Consider the following 21382-nt stretch of genomic DNA (forward strand, 5'->3'; position numbering starts at 1 on the left):
CGTACAACTTGCACTCAAGTTAATGCATGGTTAGCCTATTTCTCGTTTAGTTAGCCCAGTATTTACCCCGAGATTGTACAACCGGCCCTTAAGCTCAATAGCCTCAGAAGCAACACAGCGCTGAGCGGCAGCTCGGCGTAACTAGTCCGAAAGTCCCGCTTCTTGAGCTTCTTCCTCCCGGCGCTAGATGGCACAACGTAAGGCAACAAGTGGCGGCAACTACCGGCGCATCGTGTTATCAGCCAGGCAGATTACGCTTGAGTTCACGCAGAACCGCAACCCGTGTTAGTGCGAAATCTCGGCAGCTGCTCAGGAGGGCCAGAACATCCGCACTTCCATATTCCAAGACTAAATCCTACTACTGAGAGTGAGTACCTCTATCTAATTGTAATCTCTGGTCTGTGGTGAAATGGACAGATGCGTCAGCAAGCGTTTCCGCGAAATCATCGGTACAAATTCTTCGCGCGCACCTCATATTGTCAGAACAACATTCTAAACTAATGGATAAAAGACAGCTGTTAATTTCCAATGCTTTTTCTCTCTGTACTATTCATTTTTCTTAATGTGATAAATTTGTGACTGTATGATGCAATCACAGTGTAGTTTGTGGTAGCTTCCTAAACAATCGCTAGATGTGTGTGGATGCTCTCGTGGCCGTTGCAGACAGGTACTGTTGCATGCTCGTGCGATATCTGATGCCCTTGGATGGAATTTCGAATGACGTTAATTGACAGATAAGGTGTCAAGTACAGTTTAACCTTCTTTGCCAATATTTTCAAACAATGCATATATATGTGGTTCTTTGACGTAGCATTGAATAACAATAGAGTGTGTAGCTCACAAAGCTTTCGACTTAGGCTCACATACAAGAATAAAAAGTTATTTTTCCTACCATTTAGGTTGCTTCAAGTAGCGATCTTGTTATTACCGTTTTGAGCAGGGAAGCATCTTGTGGCTATTCGAAGGACGTGGAAAATTTGCTCATTGCTGTTACCGATGCGCAGAAGCTTGTTTAGTGCACTGATTTTATCTATCAAGTCCTTGGCTGTGATATTACGGGTTTCTCAAAGGTAGTCTTAGCCCAGAACGGACAGTCAGAACTATTTCCGTGTTGTTTACATTTTTGAAAACTGTCATTCCTTTAAATACACACCGTCGAGAATTATGTGGTTAAAAACATATTGTGTAAGTACCGCAGAATTTGTTTATTGAATGCTTGCCATGGAAAGTATTTGCGATTGAATGACACTTTCTTAATCATTCTACAGAAATTGTACACTATTCTGCAGCTGCTATTTTCAATAGACTTATAAGCGAAGAGAAATACGTAGCTGAATAAATGTCAGATGCAAATCTTGTTTCAAAGAGTTTCTTGCGCCACATCGCGTTTATTTTTCACTTGACTTGCTTCCAGTAGTTTGTACTCGTTTGCGCGCTTGTTTTAACGGTTTTGTGGACTATGTTTCTAGTGTTCGCGTCAGGACGGCGTACGAGTAGTAGTTGCGCTAAAAGCTGAGAAATACACAGAAAGGTCCTACAAATACGTTGGACTGAAAATTTTGTCGTGAGTAACAAACTGTGGAAAACATGTTGTCTCACGAGGTACTGCAAAAGTCAAAAACCCGAATGGATTGTAGCGAAATTCCGTAGGAAATATGTAATTCATGTCGATGGGTCATCCACAAAATACCGGCGAAATAGATAACCAGAAAAAGCTCTAGGGAAGCAGGAGGCTGGCGAGTCGTCATAGTTGCCCTTGGTGGTCTCCCACCGATAACTTTTGTAATGCTCCACAGCACAGCTCACCTCTCTCGATCGCGGTCCTATCTTTATCCTCAGAAACTAACAGAGATCTGAGGGCGTGAGTTGTCTATTTGAGGTGCGCGCCTTCTTGTCACAGATCCCTCAGTCTTACCGAACCCTAGCGGTCGGAGTCTATGCCAGAGATTCGACTCTCACCAGAAAAAAAGATTTAATCCTCAAATGACATGGTATCATACGATTTTGTAATGTAAGTGGAATCAAGGTGTGTCAGGCTCCAGAAGTTAACTACTGATTTATACAATATTGTCTTAACTTATTGTTTGTAGCCGGCCGGAGTGGCCGAGCGGTTCTAGGCGCTATTGTCTGGAACCGCGCGACAGCGACGGTCGCGATGTCCTTAGGTTAGTTAGGTTAAAATAGCTCTAAGTTCTAGGGAACTGATGACCCCAGAAGTTAAGTCACAAGGTGCTCAGAGCCATTTGAACCATGTATTGTTTGTCGACCTCAAATAGCTACAACGTGTGTTTTAAAACGTATGACGGCGAAATACTAATAATCAGGAAGAAAGTACAAACAAAACACAAGCTATTTCCGGAAAAAACTGGAACTTTTACTCATTAATCCTATGCTATGCCAGACATTGTTAAACGACTAGGAATCAAACAGAATCCCTGGAAAATTTCAAGAATAAATTCACATTTTGATGTTAACTTTCAAATTTTTAGAGGTCACAGTACAGGCGTTATCTAAGTACCAGGTATTGGTGTCTGTCATACGCAACAATTTTTAACCATTATTTCACCGGTTTTCTTGACAGGTATATCCGAAATCTACATCGACCACAGAAAGGCAAAAGTAATTCGTCAATGCATACAGCACAGCCTGCAGAGTAACACTACTGACATTTCACGATAAATCTATTAAAATGTTTGACACTGCGGCTGTCGCATCTTCTTTTGCCCCTAATATCCTGTCAACTTGGTCCTGTAATAAAAGGGCTGTCGATATGAACGAAAACTTCTCCCTGCAGCACTGTGAAAAATAATACGTCCGGTTGCAACCATCGAGAAAAGATTGTCTATGGATTCATTGCCACATTTGGAGATTGCAGCCAATACAAGTAAGCCCATAAAACTTTTCAGGTACAGGCCATCAAAATCATGTACAAAAGATATGTTGTTTTGAGAGTACTCTCATTTTACCGATGTTATTCTTCGATCACTGTAGAACGCACCTAAAATGTTATGAGTAAAATGTTTTTCAGTATCTGGATTCCTACATCTACATCTACATTTATACTCCGCAAGCCACCCAGCGGTGTGTGGCGGAGGGCACTTTACGTGCCACTGTCATTACCTCCCTTTCCTGTTCCAGTCGCGTATGGTTCGGGGGAAGAACGACTGTCTGAAAGCCTCCGTGCGCGCTCTAATCTCTCTAATTTTACATTCGTGATCTCCTCGGGAGGTATAAGTAGGGGGAAGCATTATATTCGATACCTCATCCAGAAACGCATCCTCTCGAAACCTGGACAGCAAGCTACACCGCGATGCAGAGCGCCTCTCTTGCAGAGTCTGCCACTTGAGTTTATTAAACATCTCCGTAACGCTATCACGGTTACCAAATAACCCTGTGACGAAACGCGCCGCTCTTCTTTGGATCTTCTCTATCTCCTCCGTCAGACCGATCTGGTACGGATCCCACCCTGATGAGCAATACTCAAGTATAGGTCGAACGAGTGTTTTGTAAGCCACCTCCTTTGTTGATGGACTACATTTTCTAAGCACTCTCCCAATGAATCTCAACCTGGTACCCGCCTTACCAACAATCAATTTTATATGATCATTCCACTTCAAATCGTTCCGAACGCATACCCCCAGATATTTTACAGAAGTAACTGCTACCAGTGTTTGTTCCGCTATCATATAATCATACAATAAAGGATCCTTCTTTCTATGTATTCGCAATACATTACATTTGTCTATGTTAAGGGTCAGTTGCCACTCCCTGCACCAAGTGCCTATCCGCTGCAGATCTTCCTGCATTTCGCTACAATTTTCTAATGCTGCAACTTCTCTGTATACTACAGCATCATCCGCGAAAAGCCGCATGGAACTTCCGACACTATCCAAGGATTTATGCGTAAGTTGCAACTCAGGAATCTGCAACACTGTATGTTACGTTGTCTTGTTCTGACGTTAGTTGATGGTTGTGCTTTTCTCCAATTGAAGCAGTTTCCCCTACCATAAAAGTACGAATCACAGTGATATGACTATCTTTTACTGAGATCATCTTCATCCGTGTTATGTCGTCCTGTCCATTATCAGCACCATCATCCAATTCCTGTTTTGAAAACTAGCCATCACTTTCTATCTCGTAATCATTGTCCTCCAAAAGTTCATTAATCATTTCTTCCAGATGTACTCCATTTATTCTCAGAATTCGTTGCGAATCACCACTCTACTCAGGCTGAAGTGGGCCTGGGAGAGGCAAATGCGCCTATTACGAGACACGGATAATAATAACCAAAATACACTCCTGGAAATGGAAAAAAGAACACATTGACACCGGTGTGTCAGACCCACCATACTTGCTCCGGACACTGCGAGAGGGCTGTACAAGCAATGATCACACGCACGGCACAGCGGACACACCAGGAACCGCGGTGTTGGCCGTCGAATGGCGCTAGCTGCGCAGCATTTGTGCACCGCCGCCGTCAGTGTCAGCCAGTTTGCCGTGGCATACGGAGCTCCATCGCAGTCTTTAACACTGGTAGCATGCCGCGACAGCGTGGACGTGAACCGTATGTGCAGTTGACGGACTTTGAGCGAGGGCGTATAGTGGGCATGCGGGAGGCCGGGTGGACGTACCGCCGAATTGCTCAACACGTGGGGCGTGAGGTCTCCACAGTACATCGATGTTGTCGCCAGTGGTCGGCGGAAGGTGCACGTGCCCGTCGACCTGGGACCGGACCACAGCGACGCACGGATGCACGCCAAGACCGTAGGATCCTACTCAGTGCCGTAGGGGACCGCACCGCCACTTCCCAGCAAATTAGGGACACTGTTGCTCCTGGGGTATCGGCGAGGACCATTCGCAACCGTCTCCATGAAGCTGGGCTACGGTCCCGCACACCGTTAGGCCGTCTTCCGCTCACGTCCCAACATCGTGCAGCCCGCCTCCAGTGGTGTCGCGACAGGCGTGAATGGAGGGACGAATGGAGACGTGTCGTCTTCAGCGATGAGAGTCGCTTCTGCCTTGGTGCCAATGATGGTCGTATGCGTGTTTGGCGCCGTGCAGGTGAACGCCACAATCAGGACTGCATACGACCAAGGCACACAGGGCCAACACCCGGCATCATGGTGTGGGGAGCGATCTCCTACACTGGCCGTACACCACTGGTGATCGTCGAGGGGACACTGAATAGTGCACGGTACATCCAAACCGTCATCGAACCCATCGTTCCACCATTCCTAGACCGGCAAGGGAACTTGCTGTTCCAACAGGACAATGCACGTCCGCATGTATCCCGTGCCACCCAACGTGCTCTAGAAGGTGTAAGTCAACTACCCTGGCCAGCAAGATCTCCGGATCTGTCCCCCATTGAGCATGTTTGGAACTGGATGAAGCGTCGTCTCACGCGGTCTGCACGTCCAGCACGAACGCTGGTCCAACTGAGGCGCCAGGTGGAAATGGCATGGCAAGCCGTTCCACAGGACTACATCTAGCATCTCTACGATCGTCTCCATGAGAGAATAGCAGCCTGCATTGCTGCGAAAGGTGGATATACACTGTACTAGTGCCGACATTGTGCATGCCCTGTTGCCTGTGTCTATGTGCCTGTGGTTCTGTCAGTGTGATCATGTGATGTATCTGACCCCAGGAATGTGTCAATAAAGTTTCCCCTTCCTGGGACAATGAATTCACGGTGTTCTTATTTCAATTTCCAGGAGTGTATATTGCACCAGAATAATCGCAATAAACTCGAAATCTTTATAAACACGTCTACCGAATAATAATGACACAACTGGTATCATAGGTCCGCGAGACGTCAGGACGACTTTACTGTGGATTTAGTGAAGGTTAAATAGTGAGGTTAAATAGTGCGATTGGTACCCCACGTTTACAGCAAAAGTCACCGCTCCATCTGGAAGGTACACGGAGGGAAAAAGCGAAGCGACTCCCGAAAGGGAGACAGAATGCCCACGTCAAAGTTAGACAGCCTTCTATAAAATTTGTACGCCAGTGGTAACTTCTCTACATCTTCTGTGCAGACCAGCAAAATGTACTCACTGTCTTGCAGAATGAGGACGTAACACCAGCGTGCTAGCACGTGTTGGCTTCGGGATTCATCGTGTACCTTCCATCCCGAATTGTTGATAGAATTAAACTCCCGTGTACAAAAAGCTTCCAATGTCTCATTATTTTGCAAATGAATTAATCTGTTTAATACTCGTCTTAAACACACAACACCTTATTGGCTGAAGACGCAAAACACAAATTTATAGTCTGCGTAATATGTGCACTGTGAATGACACTGTACTAAGACATACAATACACTAATCAACCAGAACATGACCACCTACCTCGCAGACAGAACGTGCATCTTTGGCACGGATAACAGCGGCGACATGTCGTGGCATAGAAGCAGTGAGGCCTTGGTGGCCCGCTAGAGGAAGTTGACACCACATCTGCACTCACACAAGTTCAAAATGGTTCAAATGTCTCTGAGCACTATGGGACTTAACATCTATGATCATCAGTCCCCTAAAACTTAGAACTACTTAAACCTAACTAACCTAAGGACATCACACAACACCCAGTCATCACGAGGCAGAGAAAATCCCTGACCCCGCCGGGAATCGAACCCGGGCGCGGGAAGCGAGAACGCTACCGCACGACCACGAGCTGCGGACACTCACACAAGTAACCTAATTCCAAATATGAGACAGTGGTGCAAGGATTTGTGATATGTAACTGGAATAAGTTCGGGACTTCAGTTTAGAAGGATGTGAACGGTAACATGACATGTAATCTAGAAACGAACACAAAGGTAACTACTGCAAAATAAATGTTTTTAAAAAATTTTATTTTCTGTAGCCCATTAAAAAAATAACTTAGGAAATTAGTTAAATGCTTCACACTGAAGTGACGAATCATCGGACAGCGATATACACATATACAGATGGCGGTAACACTGTGTACACGCAGTTTAAAAGGAAGCAAGGGACATTCCATCTTGGAAGTCGGGAAAATTCGATATTCCAAGATCCACATTGTCAATAGTATGCTGAGAATACTGAATTTGAGGCATTACTTCTCAGCACGGACAACAGTGGCCGAAGGCCTTTACTTAACGACCGAAAGCAACGTCGTTTCCGTAAAGTTGTCAGTGCTAACAGACAAGCAACGCTGCGAACGTACATAAATCAATGTGGGACATACGCCGAACATATCGGTTAGGACAGTGCGTCGAAATTTGGCGTTAATGGGCTATGGGAGCCGACGGCCGACGCTAGCGCCTTTGCTAAAAGCACATCGCCTTCAGCGCCTCTCCTTGGTTCGTGACCATACTGGGTAGACCCTAAACGACTACAAACCATGTCTTGGTCAAGTGAGTCCCATATTCAGTTGGTAAGAGGTGATGGTTGGGTTAGAGTCTGGCGCTTCTAACAACCCTACCACAACAAAGGTCAAAAATTAATTATGATTGTATTGTTGCTCACGCTGCTAAATATTGCATTTTCGGGCAACAACAAAGTTATATTATGTGGCAGGTGTCATTAGAGCACAGTTATTAAAGTCATTTCTTAAAATAATGGATAAACTAGGCACTCATCTTTTCGTGTTTCCCACGCTGGTCTCGTTGTAAACTCATGGCTCAATCGTCGAAAGTCTAGGTAGTGATGATTCCAAGCTCGGATGCAAAGAGGCCTAAGTGTTATTCTGCGATATTCAGAAGTTCTATTGATGTGTTTCATAAACCATTCTTGAAGATTAAACTTTTGCAATTTAGGACAATGGTGATGTAAGAAAGTAATCAGCACTCCGAATTTAAGTTACACTTCTTTTTTATCACTTTCGTTGCAATATCACTTCACAATATAAAACATACTTGAAAATATCTTCCTCACTGTTAAAGTTCACATTTTATAAACTGACTACAATTTGCGTCTTTTCAACATGACGACCAAGACTTGATTCCCTAATAACAGCTTACGCGCCAAAAATTCAGAGTTACAAGTATGTCCAAAGATCATAAGGCAAAAGAAAGAATACACATAAGAATAATATCATTGCAATATAAACTTATCGATGTATCAAAGTACCTCTACATTAATGAAATCAAATCTGGATGTTGTCACAGAAATATGTTAACTATTTTACAGAAACACAGTAGAATATTGCTGGTATCGAGAGGTTGAGGTGAGTTGCCGTAATGATTACGTAATTCAAGTACCATTACACGCTGAACCCACAAAGCCATGGACCCAAGTTGCCAACAAGGCACAGGGCAAGCTGGTGGTGGCTCCATAATGGTGTGGGCAGTGTTTAGGCCTATACGGAATGGACTGGATTTTCTAGTCCATTGAGAAAATGGTCTACTATAAACAGCTATGTTCGGCTACTTGGCGACCATTTGCAGCCATTCATGGACTTCCTGTTTCCAAGCAAAGGTGGAATTTTTATGGGTGTCAATGCGCGGCGTCACTAGGCCACAATTGTTCGCGATTTGATTGAAGATCATTCTGGACAATTCGAGTGGATGATTCGACCACCCAGATAGCCCGACGCGAATACCTTCGAACATTTATGGGACATAATCAAGAGGTCAGTTAGTGCAGAAAATCCTGTAGCGATAACACTTCCTCTATTATGGACGGCGATAGAGGCAGCATGGCTCAATATTTCTGCAGAGGGCTTCCAACGACTTGAGTCCACACCAAGTCGAGTTCCTCCACTTCCTCGAGCAAAAGGTGGTCCGACACGATATTAGGAGCTATCCTTTAATTTTTGTCACCTCATTGTAAATGGTCCGTTGCAGTGTATGGTACGGAAACATGCACACTAAATCCTCATCTCCAAACCCCCTAAACGGTCTCCGTTTTGGAGAAGAATGAATGGCGTGAAATAGACAGATAAAACAGGGAGAGACTGCATCATGGTGGATCCCCTAGAAGCAAGAGAAACGTAAGAAGAAACAGAAGATACCAGCTAACAGACGACATCAAGATAAATGTCAAAAGCTGCAACGAAAAGGATGGTGGAAAACTGAGAGGACTGGAGATTGTTGGACTTGCTGTGATGAACCGGCCATATGGACAGAATAGATCATAATCATTGTCAATATCAATTATTCAAAAACAGTCCTAATCGCATTTATTATTATTATACCGCCAACCGGTTTCAACCCGACGAAGGGGTGATCTTCTGGGCGTTTACACTGTGAAATTATAGATATCCGTCAGAGAGACTCCATTATACAACAGCTAAAATTAACTAAATATTAAAATATGTTACCCATTGGTCGACTGCTGGTGGTGTCACTCCTGTCTACGTAACGGCAGGAAACTATGCGAGACTAACCCTTCGTAGAGGCTTAAATAGCGTGCTTGAGATCACGTGAATAGACGGCAAAACCCCCAGCGGCAATCAATGGCATAAATACAGTTTATTATATGTAATTACTAGTCACCTTGGTTTAGCATAAATTTAAGTGACAGTAAATAACAGAAAACGGAACCATTCCATTACCGTCGTCATGATCTTCGCTACACAGACTAGAGGGCACCTGATATACGCTTTATAATCCATGGCAACGACGTCCTCACCGCAAGGAAAAGAGGGTTTTGTAGTCCTTCCATATTAGCCGTTTTAGTAAATTGACTCAAATGTTTTCTATGTAAATATACGAATAGATATATTATAATACAAGGCGACACCAGTTTTTGTGTGTCACAAGTTGTTTTACTTTATATTAGTCACATAATGTAATATACTTTTACGAATTTTACGAGTTGACCACGGAACATTTGTTATTATTTTATAATTAACACTCTAATTTAATTCTGTTTAAATGGGATGGTTCCGTTTTCTGTTATTTACTGTCACTTAAATTTATGCTAAACCAAGGTGACTAGTAATTACACATAATAATCTGTATTTAATGGGTCCCGGCGGAGGTTCGAGTCCTCCCTCGGGCATGGGTGTGTGTGTTTGTACTTAGGATAATTTAGGTTGAGTAGTGTGTAAGCTTAGGGACTGATGACCTTAGCAGCTAAGTCCTATAAGATTTCACACACATTTGAACATTTTGTATTTAATGCCGTTGATTGCAGCTGGGGGTGTTGCCGTCTATTCACGTAATCTCAGCACGCTATTTAAGCCCCTAGGAAGGGTTAGTATCGCATAGTTTTCTGTCGTTACGTAGACAGGAGTGACACCACCAGCAGTCGACCAATGGGTAACATATTTTAATATTTACGCAATTTTAGCTGTTGTAGAATGGAGTCTTTCTGACGGGTATCTATAATTTCACAGTGTAAACGCCCAGATGATGACCCCTATGTCGGATTGAAACAGGTTGGCGGTATAATAATAATAAATGCGATTAAGTCTGTTTTTGAATAATTGATTAATCGTACTAATCGCTGCTTCATCTCCACAATCATGTTGTCCAAAAATCATTGTCACTATGCCTGAATTACAAGGCATTATATTTATATCTCTAATCGACCGTTGGACTGTTTTTTCTTCGTGTTTGCTGTCGGGTCCTGGGTGTACAAATGCGTGTATGAGTGAGTATATGACAGTCGGTAGTATGCTTCTTGCTGCAACGCCATGTAACAGTGTCATAGTTTGTAATGTATGACTCCACTGCAGTACTATGACCGTGTAGTGAAAGAAAATAATAAGTGATTGACGAAGATACTTGTTTCAGTTTTGTCTGTAATAAAAAATTGTCAGCAGGCAGAATTTACGTATTCTTGTAATTCTCGCTGTTACCTGCAGGAAAGACAATGCTCCATTTTCCCCCCACAGGAATCTCGTTTACGTCATCTGTACTGTCTTCCGTTTTGCATTGCTGCAGTCCCTCGTGTCGTTAGTGCCGACAGTATCCATATTCATCGTTCACTTACAGACGTCTGGCATCAATGAACTCTGTGGTGCTCCTTACGTGGATCCACAGTCAGTTTCCTTCAGCTTCAAACATACATACCTGCGAAAGTCAGAGTATTAAAATGCTGGGTAATCGCCATTCTCCCACCGTTCAGGAGCCACAGGGATGGGAAAGTACGTCATTATGTGATACAATAAGCTGCTGTGAAGGTATCACTGGACCCAACGTATCCGTTTCCCGTACTTGGAACTCGAATCACTATCTCTGGCTTGCGCAGGCAGCGCTATTCTTGATGTGGGACCCAAGCAGCCCTCAATATCCTACTTTATAGCATCAGCACGGCAAGGAACTAATGTTTCAACCAGAAACTTGTTTAAGAAAAATTATAAGGCGCACGCTAATCTGTAGATACGCTAGCAGAAATGTGAAGTGGCATGTGGTAAGTCATTATGCAGATCTGTTCAGTCGTCAGTCAACTGCGGTTGCAAATGGAACTCTAATGTTATAAAATGCTGAACTCTTATTAAATTATTTATTTACGATCGCGATTTCAGCTATTGCAACATTCTGAAGTAACAGCTGTAACTTTAGAACCTAAGTGACCAATTCACTTTCAGCGATACATCCTGTTGTCTAAAAATTTTATAATAGCTAAATTATTTTTTAGGTAAAAATATATATCTGACGCTACAGACATGACCTTAGCTCCTAACACGTTCATAGGGCTTTAGTTGTAAAATGGTAGATAATGGTATTGATGTAGGCACAGTGACACAAATGAGTGGAATATGACTAGTTCGACAGCAGTTATTACAGTAAGAAATATATTTTAATTCGTTGAGTGAATCGTTCCGAAACACATGGTTTGACGTGTTTAGATAGTTTTAGCCAAATGCTACTTTTCTTTTTATACTGGGTGTCCCAGGAGAGATGATCAGTTATCAGGGGTGTGACACAATGATCATTCGAAGCAAAAATGTGTAGTAAATATAGCCTCAAACTCATATCTTAAAAGCTATGGGCACTTCTTCATCTTCGATACTGTGAAACAAATCTACTGCAAACTCTTTGATTTCCATGTTTTGGGAGCAGGTGTGCGTATTGTGTATTGAACTGGGGACCTAAAACGACGGAAAGGCTTCATCCCGTCGTAGCCCTCAGTTGTTCACAACCCCACAACAGGCCACAGCAGTCCACCCACCCCACCGCCGCCGCACACCGAATCCTGGGTTCCCGGGAACGTCTCATACCAGACTAGTGTAACCCCAAATGTTTTCGTGGTAGAGTAATTATGGTGTACGCGTACGTGGAGACAGTGTTTGCGCAGCAATCGCCGACATAGTGTAACTGAGGCGAAATAAGGGGAACCAGCCTGCATTCCCCGAGGCAGATGGAAAACCGCCTTCAAAACCATCCACAGGCTGGCCGGACCTCGACACTAATCCGCCGGGCGGATCGTACCGGGGACCGGCACGCCTTCCCGCTCGGCAAGCTGCGCGTCAGAGCGCGCGGCTAGCCGGGCGGGCTTGGGAGGAGGCTGTGTTCCAAAACTGAACAGCATAGTGACAGAAGTGATAACACTTTCTGCAGGACCTGACCATCGATTTGCAGGAGAATGCTCAAGCACGTGCAGTCCTAGCTGTTACTGATTTGTTTGAATGATGGGGCTGCTAAGTGCTATACCATCTACTGCACTCCTCTGACTTAAGCACTCGTGAGTTCAGCTCGATTTCTAAACTGAAGGAAACATTTCACGGCATTCGCTTCAGAACTGCTACCAATTCGTCGGGCAATAGACTGCGCCGCTGGAACTGTCAACACAATCGGCGCTGCTAAGAGTATCCTACGACTTCCACATCGCTGGCAACGGGTTATACATAGTGCTGGTGACTACTTTGAAGGTCAGTAAAACTTTGAAAAACGTATCTATTTTGTACGAGCTGTAAATAAATAGTTGCCACTATTAAAGATCCAACCCTCGTATTTAAATTTATTGTAAATCTATTATCTGTTTTTTCGCATGGTGGGTTTTTTCTATAGCACACCTGTCAACAGCGTTTTTAGACAGACACGTATGTTTTTAACGGGCACTCTTTCACTCTCTCTTTCGTCTAATTTTTTTCTGTAATACGGGTAATAATGGCTGAAGTTTATATTGTGTAGAAGCAAATTTTTCGTACAAAATTAATTTTGAAATAAAATTGTTACTTAGAAATACACGATATACTGCCTTCGACGGTCATTGTAAATATTCTTGTGACGTCTCTAATATTGTGTGTGAGAATGTAATATCAAATGTACGAGAAGCCACGAGTAGAGAGCATATTACCTAACCCATTACAATTATGTGATAGTGAGGTTGAACATTATATGTAGTTTGCTCAGATGGAAAATGATATTGTCCTTCACACGACCGATGAAATTAGGCTTTATACATTGTTTAGCTTAATGAAGAATTGTATCCAGCACAGTAAGACGACGGATAATCGTGCCCCTGTTTCATTAACGAGAAACCGTACCTTTTCTCTAATTAAAAAGTAATTATACCTTATTTCATATCAGAAACGCTGTCTTCACCCTTGTCTACTGTCCAAGAAACTGCCATGTAAAAGTCGAGCAAGTCATCGACTTTACTCCGTATACTCGTAAACAAATATACTTTCGCATACACTGGGCTATCATTCTAGGATTAATTTAAAAACAGTCCAGTATCCCCGGCACTCACCAACATTTCAAGAGGTTTGTCATGGTTGTAAGTCAGATGCTATAACTGTAAACTCCTTTCCAAAAATCCCCGCCTGAGACTGGATCTTTGTCTCCAATGCTTGTAGAGCAGACCTTGTGTTAAGTCTCTAATGGCCTCATCGTCGACACAGTGTCGAACTCTAGTTTTCTTTCCATCCCTTCTGCCTGACACAGCGTGGATGCTACATCTAAAATTTTGTAAAAGCATCAATTACTAAAAACAAAACACAGTGCACTATTCGTTGTTTATAATCGCATTCAGACGTATGTAACTGGATTTACTTCACAGCAAGAACGACGCGAGAACTGTTACATCTAAGCACCAGTTTGTGGCAACGAAAACACGCAGCATTGCTTCTGATACTAAACCGTCAATCACTGAGTTATCGGTTTGATTTTTTTTTTTTTTTTTTTTTTTTTTTTTTTTTTTTTTTCCTATACAGCGACGTCAGTCATAATGCCGATAAGCGTCAAGTCTCGGCATTGTGCATCCTATCTTCGACACTGCAGCAGCTAGACTCTACTGCGCCGTTTACTTCGCTATGTTGCGAAGTGACATTTCCTGTGTATTCTGTTCCCTTTGCCACAAACAAACGATTACGAGCATCGAGAGAAGAAGCCAATTATAGCGGCAATACGATTGTCGCCGGAAAAGTTACTACCGCGTCTGTCGTAGGTTTCGGCTGTATTTTCGGCTGTATCACTATTCTTCGCTTTAGTAGATAGGTTCACAGCAATATTTTGTCCACAGTTGTTCGAGGAATTTCACTAGTGTACTTGGAAGATAGGTTCCGGCTGCTTCATGCACATGGCTTAGCCTTGGTTGTACACCGTCCAGCGTGCAGTCACGTTATAGTTGGGGGGGGGGGGGGGGGGCAGTCGTTCTTGTAGAGCAGAAACGGGGCGATTTATCTGACTTCCAAAGGCTTTCGGGCCAATAGTGGAAGCATTTCCAAAAGTGCTAAATTTGTGAACCGTTCGCGTGCCACCGTGGTTAAAGCATAACATGCATGGCAAAATAACGCTGCCCGAAAGAGTAACCGAGGAAACTGTGGTGTACAATGGGTCATAAACAATAGTGAGCATAGGCTCTAGACATGTGCACGGGCGAATAGAAGTGCAACTGTTGAGCAACTGACGGCTTACCAACAGTGTCTCCTCAATGGGTGTTCAGCTGTTGCATGATATGCAACAGGCTCTAGAAACCGGCTCCAAGGTTGTATGGGACCCTTACCAGTTGGGTCTGATTCAAGAGATTGAGAAGGTCCAAAGAAGAGCGGCAAGATTCGTGACTGGTACATTTAGGCATCGCGAGAGCGTTACAAATCTCACAGAAAGTTTGAATTGGGATACATTTGCAGATAGACGGCGCGCTAAACGGAAGGGGCTGCTCACTAAATTCCGAAATCCGATCTTCCAACTTTCAAATCGCGCAATGACCACCATTCAAAGATAAGGGAAATTAGAGCTCGTACTGAGGCGTTCAGACAGTCGCGATCCGCAAGTGAACAGAGGGGGGGAAATATGACTTTGGCGCGAATTGTGCCCTCCGCCACACACCGTTTGGTGGCTAGCGGAGTATATATGTAGATGTAGATGTAGCGCGAGTGTTGCTGCGTATGGGCCTCACCCACTCATGCTGACTGCCGTTCATCGGCAACGAAAATTGGAACTTTCACGCAAATACCGCAAACGGACCTCCACTGCATGGGGACAGGTAGCCTTTTCAGATGAATCACGTTTCATGCTCCATCAGATAGATGGTCGTTGCAGGGTACGGCGCGAATCGTCTGAAAACAACAAATAACCTGCAACAATCGTCGAAACGGTTCAGGCCGGAGGAGGAAGCGTTGTGCTCTGGGGAATGTGTCCGCAGCTCGTGGTCTAGTGGCTAGCGTCCCAGGTTCGATTCCCGGACGGGTCGGGGATTTTCTCCAACTGGGGACTGAGTGTTTGTGTTGTCCTCATCATCATCATTCGAAACATGGCGGGACTGGAGGTGGAAAGGATGGGAACTTGTACGGGCGCTGATGACCACGAAGCTGAGCGCCTCACAAACCACCATCATCTGGGGATTTTTTCGTGGCATCCCCTGGGTGATATCCTCGTTCTGGAAAGCACAGTGGATCCACACAAATATGCATCTATCCTTGTGGATCAAGTCCACCACTAAACGGAATTTATTCTTCCTCGACACGACGTCATCCGCCAGCAGAACAAGGCAACGCGTCACGCAGTTCGCAGTGTATGTGCGTGCTTTGAAGAGCGCCACAACGAGTTTAACATGCTCATCTGGCCACCAGTCTCCTCGGATTTAAACCCAATCGAGAATCTGTGGGATTATCTTACTCGAGCTGTTCGTGCAATGGATGCTCAATTGAGGAACTTGGCGCGGCATTGCACTGTAGGCCGTATGGCTTCACATCCCTGCCGGTACCTCCAGAATCTCATTCACACTCTTCCTGCATGTCAAGATCGTTTTTAGGCTTGCGAGTAGTGGTCACATTAATGTGACTGTACAGTGTAGTAGGCGTACTAACACGTAAAACAGTGATAACGTAATTAAACTAGAATGCCGATAGAAATTACAGCTCAGAAAAATTGCATTAAAACTTAGTTGAGATGCTGCTCGTTTGTAATATAAGTACCCCTCCAGTTTTTAATAATATATCAAATCTCCTTATTTTAATTGGGTGAATCCACAATTGTAATTAAATATTACTCTAACAGATAACATACACCATCCCTTTTAAGATTAGTTCCGTCCTAGCTCCTCTATGCTCGCCTTAAAAGATAGTATGGTACTGTGTGTTTAGAATAATTAATGTTAAAGTTTATACCATAAATATAATGGTATGCATACCAGTTAATTTTTCTCTCATTATCAACGTTGGTTTTCATATCAGAATATGATCAGCACTGGTGTAGTTTTTATGACATTTAGTACTCTCAGATCAGTTCCTGTTATCACACAGATAGTAAATACAGGGGGTCCGCAGCTCGTGGTCGTGCGGTAGCGTTCTCGCTTCCCGCGCCCGGATTCCCGGGTTCGATTCCCGGCGGGGTCAGGGATTTTCTCTGCCTCGTGAAGACAGGGTGTTGTGTGATGTCCTTAGGTTAGTTAGGTTTAAGTAGTTCTAAGTTCTAGGGGACTGATGACCATAGATATTAAGTCCCATAGTGCTCAGAGCCATTTGAACCATTTTTAGTAAATACAGGATCTACATTGGAGGGGAGGCTGTGAAAATACGATCAGCGGATCTACTACACCACTGACGGCGTTGTGAGGAAGAAAGAAAACCAAGTAGTAACAGTAAAATAAAAATTAAGCACTTGCAGTGAGACTACTTGAATCTTCATTTCACTAACAATTCATCAAAATATCTCGTATAAAACTGTTAATATAAGCATACCAGTTCTGCTCCTAACTACTACCATTTGTCCGACGGTACTGTCCTATACAGATGAATCTTTAGTGATGTCTGAAAACTATGGGCGTATACAGTGCTTACCGTAGATGATCCTGAAACATTATCATTGACCATCGCGAAACTGAATGCCGCCTGGCGGGGCAAATACAAGGCGCAGTAGGGCTATAAGCAAAGCAGAGACGATCTGGGGTATTGTTCTGGCGATGATACGCGCCGGGAATGTGGCAATTAATACACTACTGGCCATTAAAATTGCTACACCAAGAATAAATGCAGATGATAAACGGGTATTCATTGGACAAATATATTATACTATAACTGACATGTGATTACATTTTCATGCAATTTGGGTGCATAGATCCTGAGAAATCAGTACCCAGAACAACCACCTCTGGCCGTAATAACGGCCTTGATACGCCTGGGCATTGAGTCAAACAGAGCTTGAATGGCGTGTACAGGTACAGCTGCCCATGCACCTTCAACACAATACCACAGTGCATCAATAGTAGTGACTGGCGTATTGTGACGAGGCAGTTGCTCGGCCACCATTGACCAGACGTTTTCAATTGGTGAGAGATCTGGAGAATGTGAAGGCCAGGGCAGCAGTCGAACATTTTCTGTATCCAGAAAGGCCCGTACAGGACCTGCAGCATGCGGTCGTGCATTATCCTGCTGAAATGAAGGGTTTCGCAGGAATCGAATGAAGGGTAGAGCAACGGGTCGTAACACACCTGAAATGTAACGTCCACTTTTCAAAGTGCCGTCAATGCGAACAAGAGGTGACCGAGACGTGTAACCAATGGCACCCCATACCATCACGCCGGGTGATACGCCAGCATGGCGATGACGAATACACGCTTCCAATGTGCGTTCACCGCGATGTCGACAAACGCGGATGCGACCACCATGATGCTGTAAACAGAACCTGGATTCATCCGAAAAAATGACGTTTTGCCATTCGTGCATCCAGGTTCGTCGTTGAGTACACTATCGCAGGCGCTTGATAGTCCATGCTGCTGCAAACGTCGTCGAACTGTTCGTGCAGATGGTTGTCTTGCAAACGTCCCCATCTGTTGACTCAGGGATCGAGACGTGGCTGCACGATCCGTTACAGACATGCGGATAAGATGCCGGTCATCTCGACTGCTAGGGATACGAGGCCGTTGAGATCAAGCACGGCGTTCCGTATTACCCTACTGAACCCACCGATTCCATATTCTGCTAACAGTCATTGGATCTCGACCAATGCGAGCAGCAATGTCGCGATACGATAAACCGCAATCGCGCTAGGCTATAATCCGACCTTTATCAAAGTCGGAAACATGACGGTACTCATTTCTCCTCCTTACACGGGACATCTCAACAACGTTTCACCAGGCAACGCCGGTCAACTGCTGATTGTGTATGAGAAATCGGTAGGAAACTTTCTTCATGTCAGCACGTTGTAGGTGTCGCCAGCGGCGCCAACCTTGTGTGAATCCTCTGAAGAGCTAATCATTTGCATATCACAGCATCTTCTTCCTGTCGGTTAAATTTCGCGTCTGTAGCACGTCATCTTCATGGTATAGACTTCAGTGAGTTTGACAAAGGACAGATTGTTATGATGGCGATCTGTGGCAGATTTGAAGCACAATGTAAACGTGTCCCCTGGTCGGATGAATCGCATCACAGGTCGATGGTTGCTTCCAGATACGCCCTTATCCAGGCAATCGGCTGCTCGGAAAACGGACCTCGCCTCGAACGCGTGCCGGTGAGGAAAGAGCTAAGCTATGGAGGGACATTCACGTGGGCTTCCATGGGAACCATTGTTGTAATCGAAGGCACCAGCACAGCTGTGGCGTATGTGAATGCTGTTACAGACCACCAGCATTCTTTCATGTTTGATGTCTTCTTTGCCGGCGATGGCTTCTTTCGACACCACAAGACCAGAATCGTGCTGCCGTGGTTTGACGATCATCATAGTGATTTCTCGTTAATGTCTTGGCAACCGAATTCGCCGGATCTGAATCCAATGGATTATATGTGGTACGTAAAAATCGTATTCGCATGCATCCATGTCTGAAGAATGTTACAGAGTACATCGAAACAACGCGGGCCCTGCAATATGTTGTTCCATGCCCAAAAACCAAACCGTGAGCTTGTAATTATAGTCTGTCCCTGTGCGGGTATAGGATGTAAATCAAACAGTGACATGAAATCGCTACTGTATAGCGTACCAAAAGTGGAATAACATGCTATTAAGCAGTTGGTCATAATGTTGTGGCTAATCAGTGTATATGCATTTCATATACTGGAAGCCACGACCGACAACAGAATAAATTTGATACTCGGTGACCAGCTCACCCGCCGGCCGTGGTGGTCTCGCGGTTCTAGGCGCTCAGTCCGGAACCGCGCGACTGCTACGGTCGCAGGTTCGAATCCTGCCTTGGGCATGGATGTGTGTGATGTCCTTAGGTTAGTTAGGTTTAAGTAGTTTGATGACCACAGATGTTAAGTCCCATAGTGCTCAGAGCCATTTTGAACCAGCTCACCTCTGAAAAACTTTCGTATGCACGTGGACGGAATTACAGAACAATAGCGCTAATCTACATCTGCTGCAAGGCGTGGGAAAACTAGCTCCTCTCAAAGAATCAGCGCGAATTCAGGAAAAACCACTCGTGTGAACAATAGGTTGCTTTGTCCACAAAATACATCCTGAAACAACAGAACCCAAGTGAATGGGTCAATTCCGTCTTTCTAGATTTCTGTACCGCATCATCGAGTACCAAACAAGCTACGATCGTACGAAGAATCTTTGCAAGTAAGTGATTGACTCGATGAATATTTGACTAAGAGAACCCAGTACAATATGTTGGCGGTGACTGTTGCACAGAAAATAAACATAAATGATTTATCTGACATCAGCAACACTGTATGATTGTTCGCTGACGATGCTGTTGCCTGCGGGAAAGTAACGTCGTTGCATGATCGTGAGGTACTGCAGAAAGACTTGCAACAGGTATCCACTAGGTGCAATGAATGACGACTGTCTTTAACAAATCTTATAAATATTTAGGGTTAATACTAAGAAGTAATATGAAATGGGGCGATCTTTAAAAACTAGTATCAGACAAACGAGTGGAACACCAAACCTTTATGATTGGGTTCTCGGCAGATGCAATGTATCTGTAAGGGAATTCGAATACAAGTAGCTTGTGCGAACAGTTCCACAGTATTCTTCCAGTGTTGGAAGCCTTTATCAACCAAGCATGACAAACTAATCCAGAGTCTCTTAAAAGAACTGGACTGTATAGTGGGGACGTAAAAAAACATGCCCTACTGGTGCTCTCATTTGGTTTCGCCTTTATATAAAAACTTCAAAATGACATCTCTGCTTTACTTTCGCAGTAGCTGATTCCTGCTTGAAAAATCCTCACTACACAAGGTAACGGAACGGTTCGTCACAGTTACTGATTGAGTTCTCTACAGCACTTCACTGGTCAGAATTTATGAAGCATTGCAATTAACGCTAATCGGACTTCTGGCGGTTTCGTATGTTTGCCACAATTTCAGAAGAAACATTCGCGTGATTACAATTTGTTGAAATGTATGTACAGCTGTATGTGGGAACTACTGCATTCATGTTGGCAGTTGAGCAGAAGAGTGCTCTGCGAATATTCGCGGGGACAGTGCAAGGGAAATCGAAGAGGAAGCGCGTAGACCACGTGTTCACTTCCAGGATTTCCTGTGTGGTGCGAGGCAGAGCTAATTCCCTTCTCGAAGAATCGACATGTTGCCCGTGCCCAGCTTGATCGCGACATCAGTCTCCAGTCGAGCACATATGGGACACCATCGGACGACAAGTCCAGTGTCACCCACAACCAGCATTAACCGTCCGTGTATTGACTGACTTAAGTGCAGCAGGCGTCGACCTTCATCAGACACCTGTGCGCCACAATGCATACACGTTAGCATACTTGCGTTCAACATTCTGGCGATTACACCGGTTATTAATGTACCAGCATTTCACATTTGCAACATCATTCGTCGCGCTGACATTAACCTGTGGTCTTGCAACATTACTCATTTACTGATGTTACATAGGCAAATTTATTCCCGAAATATCATTACTCGCAGTTGCTTATTTATTGGTGTTCGGTTTTTTCCCGTCAGTGTAGAGAATAATTCATTTCCCTTTATGTACACGTCAATCAAATCCAGTCAGCGTTTTATGTGCGTCTGCCTGTGTGTGTAGCCGGCCGAAGTGGCCGTGCGGTTCTAGACGCTGCAGTCTGGAACCGCGAGACCACTACGGTCGCAGGTTCGAATCCTCCCTCGGGCATGG

The 21382-nt window shown here is 44.3% G+C and overlaps 1 protein-coding gene across 1 annotated transcript in view; it reads left to right on the forward strand.

Annotated features, from left to right (window-relative positions):
* The first annotated feature begins 213 nt into the window (after positions 1-213).
* LOC126466175 (uncharacterized) overlaps positions 214-21382 on the forward strand; it is a 197061-nt gene continuing 175892 nt past the window's right edge. The window contains exon 1 of the mRNA XM_050096363.1: positions 214-367. The gene's annotated coding sequence lies outside the window, so the exon portion shown is untranslated. The remainder of the gene's footprint in view (positions 368-21382) is intronic.

Source organism: Schistocerca serialis, chromosome 1, assembly GCF_023864345.2.
Source record: "Schistocerca serialis cubense isolate TAMUIC-IGC-003099 chromosome 1, iqSchSeri2.2, whole genome shotgun sequence".
Lineage (NCBI taxonomy): Eukaryota > Metazoa > Arthropoda > Insecta > Orthoptera > Acrididae > Schistocerca > Schistocerca serialis.